Raw genomic sequence first — 12,667 nt, forward strand, 5'->3', positions numbered from 1 at the left:
AGATTTAAAAATGAAGCCCGAGATCATATTGCACTATAATCACACAATGGGTGCTGTGGATACTAGTGATACAATGACTCGGCAATATTCTTGCGTCAGATCAACCAGAAGATGGCCGTTTAGAGTGTTTATGGAGCTGATAGATGTAGCAGCTCTAAACGCATATATATTATGGATTACAAAGTTTCCAGATTGGAAAAAGTCTGATCGAAGCCGTAGAAAGCTTTTTATTCAGAAACTTGCGCTCCAATTGGTATCAGACAATGTTGATATCAGAAAGAAACGAAATTTAAAAAAAAAAAATGTAGCGAGCTGGATTCGACATATTCGAGAAATACAGCAATGTCGAAATGTCAACTTCTACTGAAGAAACACCAAGAACGCCGATTTCGCGAAAACGTCCCAGATGTTATTTTTGTCAGCGAAATGAAGACAAGAAAACTCGCATTCAGTGTTTTTCTTGTCAAAAACTGTGAAAAAAAGAAGTGTTACTATATGTTTTGATTCTGATTAGTCATATCTTATGCCATATATAATATTTTTTTAATTATGTTCAATTTTTATGTAAATTATTAGAGTTCTAGTGAAGATTCATTTATATATATATTTTGATTCTGAAGTCATATCTTATGCCATATATATAATACAATATTTTTTAATTATGTTTATGTTTTATGTAAATTATGAGAGTTCTAGTAAAGATTTGTTTTTATATATATTTTGACTTGATTTAAATAGTTATTGTTATTATGTAGATATTTAATTCTTGCCAGTAAAGAACATTGTTATTATCAAACTGAAAAATACTATAAAAGTATCTCGCGAGACCATGCAAATCTACGAATCCCCAGAATCGGTGATTACGAAAAAACAAAACTTAAATTCAAATAGAAACGTAATTTTTTTTAAATACTTTCGATTTCATTAAACTTTGATATTAATAAAGGTATATTATAAAATGGTATATATTTATTTAATGCACAGAAAATTTAGTAGGACTGACGTCATCAACATCGAGAAGGGCATCACAGAATTGGGTAGAAATAACGGGACCAGAGATGCAAATTATGGGAGCCCGCTCCCATAATTGGGAGCAATCAGGAGGTATTGGGAAATTATGAAATGTTAACGTAGTATTTTCTCTAAACTTGTAGAGAGATGATAAAGGATGATCAATTCGCGACAACTGTCACCGTGTGGAAAATCGATCAATCTTCCGAAGCTGAATGGGGTGCCTTAACATGGACAATAGCAGTAGAAACCAAGTGTTCATATGGATTCTGGGGAGTCTGGAAGACATCTATAGACACACAGACCATAATACCCCAGACGTATGTGGTGACTTCCGATCAATATGATAAGATCTTCAAACTGGGTGAGGATGACAATATAGAATTACAAGAACGTTCATTTGATCTGTGTGCTTACAAATATCTGTGTGCTTACTGCACATATGATAGATACAGACGATATACAATGACCTATGGAACTCTAGTAAGAATTGTTCGATTCCCGGATGGGTCAATTAAGCAACCAAGCGGATTGTGGAAGAAGACATCTGAATTCAACTATAAGAACAAATTTCAAGAATTGAGGATTCGCAAGATGGGGTCCAAATCAGCTTGTCCTATTAAAATCTATTCAGTCAAGGCTGGAGTTGTGTCTACCTCATTGTCAGGAAATCTCATTATATCTATCCCATCTACTAGTTTACAGTTTTCCATCTCACCACAATCAAAAATAGTAAATTGTACAGTTAGAGAGTTTACTTACGAAGTTGCTCAGAGCATGGGTGGCTATTTGATATCCTTAGACATCGGACAAAGATCATGGACCACATTATTTGACACAACTCACCAGATCCGAAGTAAGAGAAATCTTTTAGAATTAGACACTGTGACAACCAGATACCGTCTATTTTCTCACTCGAGTATGAGAGGAAAAAGGTCACCTGAATCGTGGGAATTTGATGATCATCTGAAAAGCACCTTTGATTATGCCCAGCTCCGATATGAGCAAGCCTTTGTCATCCGGCAAATTAACAAGAACTTCAACCTACTACAGAAATCTATCTGTGATTCTCTATTAAGTAAGTGGAGACAATTAGCTCAACCAGACTTAACTCGCAAATTAGCCCACTATTTAACGGGTGATCACTATTCTATGGGTTTTCAACATCAAGGCATGTATCAAATACAGGCTACAGCTGTCACTCTTGATTCCTATGATTTGATTTACCCTCTAAATTACACCAAAGGTATGTTCAAAGTGTATAATGTGAAGACTGGAGACAAATTTTGGGCCGAGCCTGTCACAGGAAATTTGTTTAGAGAACCGATAGAGACTCATTTTTCTCTAATAGCAAATTGGTTACCGGGACAACGAGGGTGTGGTATTAACCCAATTAATGGAAAAATACAAACACCAGAAGTCACAATGGACCAACTCAGCACTATACAACAGGCTGAGACATTCTCTCTAAAAGCGTTGTATGAGTCAGTAGAGCTTACGAGTACAACGGATGCTCAGTCATTCTATAGATCTTTAAACACTATAGATGGTATAAAACCCAAAGATACGGAGGTGTGGTGGGTTAGATTGGCCATACAGATATCTATCTCTGTTGCTTGCGGTATAGTGGCTATCACCATAACTCCGTCTTTAGTTAGATTTTTAAGACATATAGTTTCCAAAGGAGAAAATGAAATAGAGAAAGCCATTCACATAGCCCCAATTAAAACAAAGAAAGGATGGGGTCTGTGTCATATAGAGAAAGAAAGATGCTGGGTTTGATGTGGAAAGACGAAAAAGACGTCACATTGTTATAAAAAGAAATGTTATATTGGAGCCGAAATTTAGATTTGTTATGGCCAAAACTGGTCGGCGCTGGAGTGGCATTGCATGGCGGTTTTTCTCCCTTTCTACCGGCAAGCCCGCAAGGGTTCGGACGCGTGCCGTCGCGCGCGCGCCCCTTGTAATGTAAACAAACCGTAATCATCAAATAAATATTACTGCAGCGGCTCAATCTGTGTCTCATTGCCACCCGTCACCAACAGCCCCGAAAGTTACAAAATTGAAACCCAAAGTTGTTGTGGATTACGACACATTGGCCGCGAGGTCAACCACCCCTAGGGCTACGTCCCCTAAAGTAGTTTTGAGACTTCCTCCATATCACTGTTTTATTTATTTAAAAAAAATCGTAAATCTGTGTCATATAGAGAAAGAAAGATGCTGGGTTTGATGTGGAAGGACGAAAAAGACGTCACATTGTTATAAAAAGAAATGTTATATTGGAGCCGAAATTTAGATTTGTTATGGCCAAAACTGGTCGGCGCTGGAGTGGCATTGCATGGCGGTTTTTCTCCCTTTCTACCGGCAAGCCCGCAAGGGTTCGGACGCGTGCCGTCGCGCGCGCGCCCCTTGTAATGTAAACAAACCGTAATCATCAAATAAATATTACTGCAGCGACTCAATCTGTGTCTCATTGCCACCCGTCACCAACAGCCCCGAAAGTTACAAAATTGAAACCCAAAGTTGTTGTGGATTACAACGACACATTGGCCGCGAGGTCAACCACCCCTAGGGCTACGTCCCCTAAAGTAGTTTTGAGACTTCCTCCATATCACTGTTTTATTTATTTTAAAAAAATCGTAAAACTGTGTCATATAGAGAAAGAAAGATGCTGGGTTTGATGTGGAAGGACGAAAAAGACGTCACATTGTTATAAAAAGAAATGTTAAATAATTGAAACCCAAAGTTGTTGTGGATTACAACGACACAATGGGTGGAGTTGATCGTGTGGACCAGCACCTCTCCAATTACCCCATCCCGAGGAAAAGGGGTACAAAATATTATAAAAAAATATTCTTCCACTTGTTTGATGTTTTTGCGGAATTCTTATATTTTATATAAAAAATCTGGAGGACGATCAAGTAACTTATTATATCGTTTGGACGTCATAGAAAAAACAGTCGAAAAATATTTCCATATGTTGAGTTTTCCACATCCGAAGATATATTGTCATGTGTGAAAAAATTCTCGGTACTTGGAATAATGTGAAAATATATAAGGACCTGACGTGTATTTTGGACCGCAAACGGTTAAGGTATTTATTTACCTTTTTGCCTTACTTTGGATCCATTACATCAACTTTACCGGATGTAGATGGGCTTCACGTGTACACCGATAGGTACTACACAAATTTAGACCTTTCGAGAGAATTATATCTCTTGAAAAGTCATTCTATTGGGACTTTTTTGTGTAGACACGCAAATCTCGCAGATTCTGTAAATAATGATAATTCACTAACATTAAAAAAGTGAGAGTGACGTTTATGTCCAAAAAAACTTGCTCTGGACGTCTGAAGATAAGCTTAGATGATGGTATTTCTATTGTTACGGAACACAATCATGCTCCAGACCCTAATGAAGACACAAAGCGATGAAGATAGTGTCAGAAATACGACAAAGAGCAATATTGACTTGTGCGACACCCCACCAAATCATACAGCATGTATCAGCTGGAGTTTCTTTGGAGGTAGCGTGCAATCTTCCAGAATACAGATCTTCACAACGCTTGTTTTGATGTTTCTTATACTGTAGTGAATTCGCTCAGCGATATAAGTATTCCTAATTCTCTCAAAAAACATTAAGAGAAGAGGACTTCTTAATTTGGGATTCCGGCGCTGATTTGAAAAGAATTCTGATGTTTGGGACTTGTTCGAATATTGACCTTCTTCAAGAACATAATCACTGTTGTATTAACGGGGCGTTCAAAGTGATGTCGGCTATTTTTCTGCAAGTCTTCACGATTCATACGTTCATCGACGGACCTGCTGTACCACTCATATATATCTTGCTTCGTGATAAATCTGAAGACAGCTATTTAAGAATATTTTAAAAGCTAAAGCAATTAAAGCCAACACTAAATCCAAGCAGTATAATGTCAGATTTTGAAAAAGCGAGTCAAAACGCTTACTCTGTTGTTTCCTGGAGCTGAAATGATTGGGTGCTACTTTCACCTTGGCCAGAATCTCTAACGAAAAATTCAACGTTGCCACAGAATACAGCAAAGATGAAAATATACAAAAATGATCCTCGCACTTAGTTCCATGCCCATAACCGACGTTCCTATGGTATTTTAGGGTTACGTCGACGACTGTCCTCCTCAGTTGATACCAATAATTGAATACTGGGAAGACACCTACATTGGGCGACAACGAAAAGGCAGACGAGCAGAACCAAAGATTTCAACGAAAATTATGAGTATGAGAAAGAGTGACTCGAACTAACAATTCAGTGGAAGCGTGGCATAACAAACAGTAACCATTGTACATCTTACTGTTTATAAATTGTGTGCGAAATTTATCACAGAACGAGATCATTTCGAACAAATAATCGAAAGCTTCAAATCCGACTTCAGGCGTCCAAATTGCTCGAAATCGAAAAATGTCAAATTAAATGAAAGATTAAAAGCAATAATTCCAACTTATAATAGTACCAGTAAATTGGAATTTCTAATAAGAATCGCTAACCACAGAATACAGCGAAGATGAAAATATACGAATTCACGCAAAAATGATCCTTGCACTTAGTTTCGTGCCCGTAGCCGACGTTCCTATGGTACTTGAGGATTTGGTCGACGACTGTCCTCCCCAGTTGATACCAATAATTGAATACTGGGAAGACACCTACATTGGGCGACAACGAAAAGGCAGACGAGCAGAACCAAAGATTTTAACGAAAATTATGAATATGAGAAAGAGTGACTCGAACTAACAATTCAGTGGAAGCGTGGCGTAACAAACAGTAAGCATTGTACATTTTACTGTTTATAAAATATTAAATTGCACGCTAATGTCGCCACACCGCTGCGTACATGACTGGTCGTCATTCGGAAGTTTTTGCAAAAATAAAGTAAGTCGCGCACCCAGAAGAAGCACCACATCAGAAAATTGGAGAATAATAACTGGTAATGATCGTGTGCCAAATCAATACCAATATTTGCTACCAAGTGATAAATGTCCTGGGCAGCAAGTTCCTGCAAACTGTACACAACCTATTGATTATTTTTAAATATTTTAGAAACCAATAGATATGCAAGTAAATGGATTTCAAATATGACTTTATCGTCAAGATCTACATGGCATAATTGGTTAGATGTTAGCTTTGATGAAATGAATGCGTTCATTGGAGTAATTTTTAACCGTTAGTGATATTCAGCGCTATCGCGCTGTAAGAGTTAATTACGTAAATTGCGATGCAGCGCTTAGGCGCTGCATTGTTTAATGTGCGTTTGTTTGTCCTTGAGAGAGCACGTGTTCTATTTGAGTGCGGTGTATTGTGGTTGGCGTGTGTCTTGATAACTCTATTTATTTTTAGTACTGTTAAAATGAATACACCTTGAAGTGAATCGATATTTTTCACTATGTCGGATATTAGTTCTATTGAAGACGATGCATCAAATGACAGCGACACTACGGACGACGTGACATTTGTTCCGATAAATGGAGATAGTGATGATGGAAGTGACATTATTGTACATCGCAATAAAATAATGCGAATAGAAAGTGAATCTTCGAATTCATCTTCTGCTTCTTCACGCACAAATTACTATATTCCTCCAACAAAAGTTTTTACACAGACATCTGACGATTTTTTTGAAATTCCCGGACCTAAACGCGCTCCTCTTCTGATGCGAAGCAGACAGCCTATTTCGATGTATTTTTTACCCAGTTATTTCTTGAACATATTGTCAAAGAAACAAATCGTTATGCTGCACAATTCTTGAACACAAGAAATTTGAAACCAAATTCAGGGGCGAAAAAGTGGACACCAATTACTGTGAATGAAATAAAAGCATTCATTGCAGTCTTACTGGAAATGGGAATAACAAGACGAGCCACCATTTTTTCTTATTGGAAAAGGGATTCCCGGTACATACCATGGTTCGGAAAGATGTTTTCAAGAGATAGATTTCAACTTGTTTTGAATTTTTTTCATTTGGTTGATAATAGGGCGTTAGCACAACCTGGCCACCCAGATTATGATCCTTGCGGCAGATTTGACTATCTTATAAAGCACGCAAATACCCTATTTCGTCAACATTATATACCTCACCGACAACTGTGCATAGATGAATCGCTAGTTGGAACACACTGCCATTTATCTATAAAGCAATATCTCCCTAACAAGAAACACCACAAATGGGGAATCAAGGTTTGGATGCTGTGTGATTCTACTACAAACTATTGTTTGGCATTTTTTTGTTACAAAGGAGCGCAATGTACAGATGATAAAAATTCCATCCAAAAGAATGGTCTCGGATTTACAGTGGTGCAAAAATTACTAGTAATTGGAAACTATCTTAGTAAAGGCTACCACTTATTTACTGACAACTTCTTCACCAGCTAACATTTGGCGAAATCCCTGTTACTAAAGCATACATATCTGACGGGAATAATACGACGCAATAGAAAAGAGATTCCTATTGATGCTAAAAAAGCTAATGTCTTAGTAATTCAAAATATCTTTTAACAACCAATATAGTTTTAGAATTATTTAATAATTTAAGACAAACCGAAATATAAAAAATTCAATAACCGAAATATAAAAAAATTGTGATTCACGCAACGAATGAATTCAGTTAATTTGTTACATACCCATCATGAAGTATATACATTATCAATGATTAAACATTTAAAAAGTGAGCATGAAATAACTTCACAAACTCAACAAGACAAAACTGAAAAAAAAAAAAAAAAAAACGCTAAAAAAGCGAGTTGTTAATGACAATAGACTCAAATAAATGGTCGCAAAAATATAGAACTAATATAGCTATTAGACTAATATAGCTATTAGTTTCCACTTTTGGAAGAATTTTTAAATGCAGTTTATATCAACCGGGAAGTCATATTCAACACGTTAGTTTAAACCTTAAATAATTATTTTCCTAAAAGTGAAGATCCACGTAAGGAAAATCTATGAATAAATAATCCCTTTTAAATCGTGCGCACACAATCGTCGTAAAAAGGAAAGTTGACCGAATTATTTACTGATGTTACTCTGCTGTATATAAAATACCTTCATTATCACAATTCTGAATATCTCTTAATAAAAAATCCTGCTCTGAGTTATAAAGCTATCAGATTCTTGGTAGTTTTTTCAACTTCATATTTGTGTGAAAAGACTTTTTCATCTATGTCAGTAATAAAAATCAAACAGAAGAGTCGATTGAATGTTAATTAATATATTTATGGCGATCCCGAGACGACCGTCCGGGACGCAGCATACGCGAAAGCGAAGTCCCGCTGAGCCTTGCACCCGAACTAAGCGGCGCCGTATAATGACGCCGCATCTCCGCAGCCGCAAGCAACGCGCGGAGTGGGAATACCTTTGCGCACCCGACCGGGAATATAAGGCCCTCCGCACACGGAGCAACTGTTTTGCAACTCGAGTTGCAAACCAGTTGCGCATGCAACTATTTGGTGACCACGCCTGTGTACGGGAGTGTGTCCGCACACGACCGACTAAAAACAAATCGATTTCAAATCAGTCAGCAACTGATTGCTTGCGATTTTTTTTCCTAGTCACAAAACAGTTGCGTTGCATGGTTGCATGTGTCTTCACAAAAAGTTCAAGAAATGAGTGAAGCGGCCTAGTCGTAGATTGTCGAATGCTATAAACTTTTTGTCTGTTTGATTCAGTTGTTCTGCTGTTACACACACATTTGACTTGATGTTTCTCTGTATATAGGGATGACACCAATATTCCCTGCTCTAATGCTGTAATAACCAATTAAGTATTCTTCATCTGAACTACTATTTGACATTTTGCGAAAAACAGCTTTGTGACTACAAACTTATAGAGAACTTTGCTCAAAATAATCCAGAATCAGTTGCACTCGTGTGCGGTGTGAGGTTTTAATTTGAATGCAAACTGGTTGTGTTAATGCTAGTCAGAGTCTCTCTACCACTGTGAAAGATATTGAGACAAAATTGGTTAAAAACTCTGAAGCTGAGTTGACTAGTATGCAACAAATTTGCAACTCGAGTTGCAAAACAGTTGCTGGGGCCAAAAGTTCACATTATCATTCGACTCTGGACTTTCGACTCAACAACTCACTGGACTACACTCGCCATTCGACGTGACTACTCGGATTCTACACCTCGCCTCCTGTCTGAGCAACCATCTCCAAGACACGCGCTCGACGACTGTCGAAGGATCCCAGTCAACACGCGTCAAGAACTTACCGGAAGATTTCATAAGGGCCACTTTGTACAGTTCGCTGTACAAATGTCCTACCACAAATCGTCAACCGGACCCGCCGATAACTACGAATATAGAAGCGTAACCGCGATCGCTTCATATTACAATATTCGCCTATATATTCGGACACAATGGCTAGAAACCAGTTTTAGGCGATCATGGGTTTTCATAATAATGAGCAAGTGCTTGGAGATCGATGTTCAAAATAAGAATAATAGTTTTTAATTTCAGGCAAAAAAATGTATTGACTCTGGACTTCCGACTCAGCAACTCACTGGACTACACTCGTCGCTCGACTTGACTACACAGTTTCTACACCTCGCCTCCTGTCTGAGCAACCATCTCCAGGACACGGGCTCGAGGATTAATATCGACAACTGTCGAAAGATCCCAGTCAACACGCGTCAAGAACATACCGGAGGATTTCATAAGGGCCACTTTGTACAGTTCACTGTACAAACGTCCTACCACAAATCGTCAACCGGACCCTCTCCTACCACAAATCGTCAACTAGACCCTTGTCTCTATAAAAGAGGGCTGCTGTTCAAACAACATATTCCTTAGAAGCGTAGTCGTTTTGGAATTAAATGTTGCAATGTTTGACTCACAAAAAAAATACGAAAACGCACGACACACTCATGCACCAAGAGTGCAACGTTGCATTGTGCTCAAAGCCTTTATGGGGGCCAATATAAATTTGTTATGGCCAAAACTGGTCGACACTTGAGTATAGCACTGGCGTAAAAACTTGAAGAGGAATAATAAAACAAAAGTCAAAAATGGTAGAATATAATAGAGGCAAGTTGTCAGTAGACTTGTCGGATTAAATAGCTGCATATTGTACCCCTTTACGAAAAACAGTTAAATGGTACTGGAAAATTGCAATCGAACTGCTATTGAATACAGCTGTTGTAAATTCAAGATCCCTTTCATGGATAGGAAAATATCAATTGTCGAATTTAGACAGCAATTATTATTACATTTCACCTGTAAAGATGATAATCAGCCATCTAAATCCCACTAAGTACCACCAAGAAGTATACGGCACGAAATGCTACAAAGGGGGGCCCAGCAGCTAAAATTCGTCGTTTTTGCACTAGATTTTATAAACTAAATGTGAGAATTAATGGACGAAAATATGCATAAAAAATCGTACAAAACAGGTAACTACTTATTGTGGGAGATGCGAAGGCAATCCGCATTATTGCATACCCTGTTTCAATGTCGACCATAAAAACATGTAGAAAATAATAATTCTATGTATGTATGTAATTTGTAAAATGTTATTCATTCAATTTTTATTGTGTTTTTTTCTTATATTTTTATTTTGAAATTATATGATTTCAGTTACCAATGATGATTTTTTTCTAACCTAAATGCTTCAAAATAGTATACAGTATTATTTGTTATATATATATACATAAATATTCCGATGAGTTTGATTAAAATAATAGTTTGGATATGTTCGTGTTTGGATATGTTCGGTGGTCAAATTAAAAAAAAAAAGTAGCATCAATGTGGATGTTCTGTCTTGCTAATGTTAAGAAGAGGCCATGGTGGCCACAAATGCATGTAAATCTAAGCGGGGAAGTGTGCGACGGCTTCCCGGGAACAGCACCGACTGGAGGACGAGGAGCACGTTCTGTCTCCGCAACAGCACGGTTTTCGCCCCGGACGCTCCACCATTGGAGCGATACAGAGCATCGTAGAACAAATCAGAGACGCTTGGTGTGGACGCCTAAAACGGAGCGAAAACGTCGTGCTCATCGCGCTGGACATACGCAATGCGTTTAATTCAGCGCGATGGCGTACGATCCTCGACGCGCTCGCAAGAATTGGCACTCCAGTATATCTCGTACGGATGATAAGTAGCTACTTCTCCGAGAGGATACTGAAGTACGAGTGCATGGGCAAAAGTTTCCAGCAGGTCGTAACAGTCTTAGGGCCGGCGCTGTGGAACGTGATGTACGACGGCCTACTGAGAGTTCAAATGCCTGAGGAGGCGAGCATGGTTGCCTTCGCCGACGACGTTGCTATTCTAATAAGAGGCAAGACAACGTTGTTTGTGTTTAGCCGCAGAAGAGGCCCTTCTGAACGTTAAAAGATGGCTGTACGGCGCCGGACTAAAGCTCGCCGTCCACAAAACAGAGGCCGTCTTTTTTACGAAACACGCGAAGCAGGCGGCAGCGAAGGCAGCCCGCGCAGCTGAGGAACTCGCTAGGTTGATGCCTAACGTCGGTGGACCCAAGCCAAAGAGAAGGCTTTAATGTGAAGTGGTTCATTCCATCCTCCTATATGGGCCTCCGTGTGGGCCGATTCCATGAGGGTGGAAAAAACGAGGCTCACCCTGGCGAGGGTCCAAAGAAAAAGCGCGTTGAGGGTCATATCGGCGTACCGCACGGTATCCGAGGACGCCACCTTAGCAGTGTCCGGTATCTCTCCGATCGATATGCTTGCCGTAAAAAGACAGAAAGTCTACGACGGGCTATCAAAAGAAGAAGCCCGAGCCACGACATTTCAAAGACGGCAAGGACGGTGGGATACATCCACTAAGGGTCGGTGGACGCGGCGCCTAATCGTGGACCTTAAGGCTAGGAGCCAGAGGGCACACGGCGAGGTAAATTACCACCTGACCCAAATTTTAACGGGACACGGCTGCTTCGGTGCATATCTGCACAGAATAGGCAAAGAAGAAGCAGCCGATGTCACCACTGCGGAGAGGCCGTTGACGACGCCGAACACACTGCATTCCGATACTCAGTGTGGACCCTGCACAGGACTGTGCTAAAAGAAGCTCTCGGCGACGAATCCGAAGTGTCGCCAGAGCGCATGGTTCAGTCCATGCTTAGAAGCCAGGAAGCGTCGGCGGCCTGGGTGGCTTTCGCGGCTACCATCATCAAGATTAAAGAAGAACACGAGCGTCGTCGACAACGAAGACTCAAGAGCAAATTTTCTAAAACCAATAGTGAAAGAAACGAAGAAAACCAAACGGGTGGATAATTCAGAACGTTGGCCAGAAACAAAAAAGTTTAATGCCTGCACTACACTCTCTGAAAGTTGGCAAAGGTTGACCAAGGACGGAGAATATAGTGGTTTACTTCGGTCGAGTTCGGTTCTGCCTGCTCTAAAAGAACGGGAAGTAAAGTGGAGGTAATTCAGTCGACTTGGCCAGCTTCGAGCGCTTCCGAACATTGTCGGTATTTTTCCGAGTCAAAGGGACCGAAGTCGGAGCTACTCTTTCGAGCGCGAGCGGTGAGATACTTTCCCCTTTCGCTCTCTCGCGTGTTAAGTGACGAGAGTGGGAGAGATAATGGCATGGTGGTTCGCATACTGAGATAGAATTCCTTTTCAGTATGCGCATAGATCGATAGACGTCATGTGGTTTGCACGTATGATGGGCG

Source organism: Plectrocnemia conspersa, unplaced genomic scaffold (genome assembly GCF_051122295.1).
Source record: "Plectrocnemia conspersa isolate PC_06_02 unplaced genomic scaffold, ASM5112229v1 ptg000006l, whole genome shotgun sequence".
NCBI lineage: Eukaryota > Metazoa > Arthropoda > Insecta > Trichoptera > Polycentropodidae > Plectrocnemia > Plectrocnemia conspersa.